The sequence below is a fragment of the Ceratotherium simum genome, chromosome 11 (assembly GCF_057802395.1).
Source record: "Ceratotherium simum simum isolate JZ-2026a chromosome 11, ASM5780239v1, whole genome shotgun sequence".
In the NCBI taxonomy this organism is placed as follows: domain Eukaryota; kingdom Metazoa; phylum Chordata; class Mammalia; order Perissodactyla; family Rhinocerotidae; genus Ceratotherium; species Ceratotherium simum.
This window is the reverse complement of record NC_141910.1, coordinates 39,213,672-39,217,181: the sequence shown is the minus strand read 5'-3', so window position 1 is coordinate 39,217,181 and position 3,510 is coordinate 39,213,672.

Here is a 3,510-nt window from a genome sequence, read left to right as displayed (position 1 = left end):
CGTTTGGAGAAGATAGCCTTTTGTTTTTGTAGTCACCTGGCACTACCAACTTGAGGCCGCTTTAAATTAAATTCTTTGCTTGAGCTTTTTCAGAACACAGCATGAATTTAAGCCATGAACTTTTTTTACCGAGCTATGTATTTTATTTGTAAAAATGTATTCCAAGGGGATTTTTGAACAGTCAGTAATCCTCAGTATATGAAAGTATAAAAGAAAACACTTAAATGACGTCTTATTGTAAAAGTGGACTACATAAAATCATGAAAAGTAATCAATGTATCCATGTTTTGCTCAGTGTAGTTTAGATTTGTAAATATGTACCTCTTAAAGCAATATTTTCCCCTCAATTGGGGAAGGGAATATTTTTTGTGATTATTTAATGACACATATTCCTACATAATTTTTTAAATTCTTTTACGTTTGAAAGGACATTTGAATAATTTGACCCTTTTTTTTTTGGTGAGCAAGAGTGACCCTGAGCTAACAGCTGTTGCCAATCTTCCTCTTTTTGCTTGAGAAAGAGTGGCCCTGAGTTAACATCTGTGCCAGTCTTCCTCTATTTTGTATGTAGGATGCCACCATAGTGTGGCTTGATGAGTGGTGTAGGTCCACGCCTGGGATCTGAACCCGTGAACCCCGAACTGCCAGAGTGGAGCGTGCCAAACTTAACCACTGCACCACCAGGCCAGCCCCAAAATTTGACCTTTTAAAACGACAGAAAAAGGGCTTTAATTGCCTAGTCACTTAATACTTGTTCATAAAGATCTCTATACAAGCCAAAACTTCAGACCAATTGAAGGTAAGTTTTTCCTTTAAGTATTGTTCTCCATAACTGAAAAGCATAATAGAATCTCAGTTTCATAGTCACCACTACATCCTAAAAAAATGCAATTTGTGGTAATCTTCCAGCAATGCATGGTGATTTATGTATTGCTGCATAATAAGTTACCCCAAAACTTAATGTCTAAAACACTAAACATTTATTATCTCACAGTTTCTGTGGGTCAGAAATTCAATGGCTACTGGCTAACTGCTCTGGCCAGGGCTGTCTCATGAGGTTGCAGTCATTGGAAGGCTTGGCTAGGGCTGGAGGATCCACTTTCAAGGTGACTCAACTCAGTAGTGCTTGTTGATAGGAGGCCTCAGTTCCTCCCCATGTGGGCCTCTCCTCCAGGCTGCTTGAGCATTCTCACAACCTGGTGGCTGGCTTTCTCCAGAATGAGCAAGAGAGAGCAAGGTAGAAGCTTCAATGGCTTTTATGGCCTAGCCACAGAAGTCACACACCATTTAACAATATCCTGTTGGTTACGAAGGTCAGCTCTATTCATTGTGAGAAGGGACTACACCAAAGCGTGAATACCAGGAGGCCAGTATGATGGGGGGCCATTTTGGAAGCTAGCTACCACAGCTGCCACAGCACTATGATACATCTTCATACTTAAAGTGTACTAAGTGATCACAACTAAGGAATGATTTATGTAAGAGTAGTTTGAATATGATTTCCACGTCTTAAGGAAACATTAACACTCATGTTTTCTTGCAAATAAGTTTGTAAACAACATACATTTTCACAGACGACAGCCACAGAATTTAAACATAAAACTAAGTTTATTATGAGTAAGGGAACTTTTAGATGTTCTTCAGACTTTCTCAACAATTCTAATCTTATCCTTTCCCTACTTAAGCACATAGTGGCTGTGTTCTATGTGACACTCTTTTCCTCCCCATATCCCAGGCTCAGCTTGAGTGACCTCCATATTCCCTGAAAGCACTGTTCTTTCATGGACTGTGCTGTGCTCTCTGCTGAGAGGCTCTTTCTCACTCCCACCTGAGAAACTTCCTCACACTTCAAGATCCATCTCAAATGTCACCTCCTCAGTGAAACCTGACAAGAAATCCCTGTTCTTCTGCCAATAGTTTTGTCTCAGTTACAGCATTGACACTTCGTTAGCTCTTTGTAAGCTTGTCAGTCTTCCTACTCATTTATGAACTTTTCCAAGACAGGAACCATCTTTAGATCCCTAGTGACTAGCACAGTGCCCAGCATGAATAGCTCAGCAAATATTTGTTGGGTTAGGACAACAGAGCCATCCAGTTCTTTCCAGTGTTGATGTGCACTGGCGCTTATGTTACCACTATGTGGCAGCAAACTACAGAATTATTTCCACCTTTTAATATTCACTGAATTGTAGACAGTGGTTTTTCTGGGAATGGAATTACAGGAGGCCCTCAATCTCCATGTTGTTTATTTCTGCATTGTTTGGATAATAGCATTTTTTATATGGACTATAGAACTCATACAGAAAAGTACATAAAACAAGTATTTATAGACAGATTTTAGCTTATTAACTTCCTTCCCAAAAGTATGTTAAAATAACTTGTCAACTCAGTTTAAATGATATATTTATTATGAAATATTCAAGTAGGGCCAGCCCTGGTGGCCTGGTGGTTAAGTTTGGCACATTCCGCTTTAGCAGCCCAGGTTCGGTTGCCTGGGCACGATCCTACACCACTCGTCTGTCAGTGGCCATGCTGTGGCAGTGGCTCACCTACAAAAAGAGGAAAATTGGTTAGCTCAGGGCAAATCTTCCTCAGCAAAAAAAAAAAAAAAAAAGAAATATTCAAGTAGAAAATGACTTTGTTTATGAAAATTGCTCAATATTATGTTTTGAAAATTCATATTGTTTCTTACACTTTTTACATCAAAAAATCAACTAAACTGTAAAAGAAAATTTAAGTAATGAAGTACTTTAAAAATTAAGTAATAAGGAAAAATAGTTATAAAATAATATGACCTGAAAATAATAGAAAATTATATATACATTATATTTACAACTTGATAAAAATATGGATACTATGAATAAGAGTTGGAACAGAACTTGTTGGAAAAGCAGTTTATTAGCCTGATTACATTGAGTGAACTTTTTTCCTTCTTAAACTTTGATGTTGTAACACTGGTTTAATAAACTTTTCTTTTGAGTCTTGTTTTTAAGGTTGTAGAGTTGCTAATTGGAACACCCTCAAATTACCAAAAAGTTAACTTTTTTTAACAATTGATTGATATTACTGTCATTTTAAAGAAAGGCAGTAGTTGTGTGTGTTGGGCACAGATGGAAAAACACAAAATTTTTAAATACATAGCACCATCCTTGATTAAAATGCTTTTGAAAAGGAAATAAATTTTTTTCATTCCTGTTGCAGAAAGCAGTCTCATTTCCCCCACGTTATTCTGCCACCCAAAAACGTCCACCATGGGGGAGCCCATGGATGGACTGTATCTGAGAAAGACAAATGAGGAAGATTTGTATCCCCCAGTCCATATAGCAGTTCCATTCTCAGCCCTCCCCAAAGAAGGGACTAGCAGATACCTACCACCATTTCTTTGGGACCTCTGAAGAAGAAATCCCTAGGACAGGAAGAGATGGAAAGTTTGATATAAATTTTAAAGAGTAGGACTCTAAGGGGAAAAAACAGTTTGTCAAACAGTTCAAATCTATTGGGAAAGGTAAA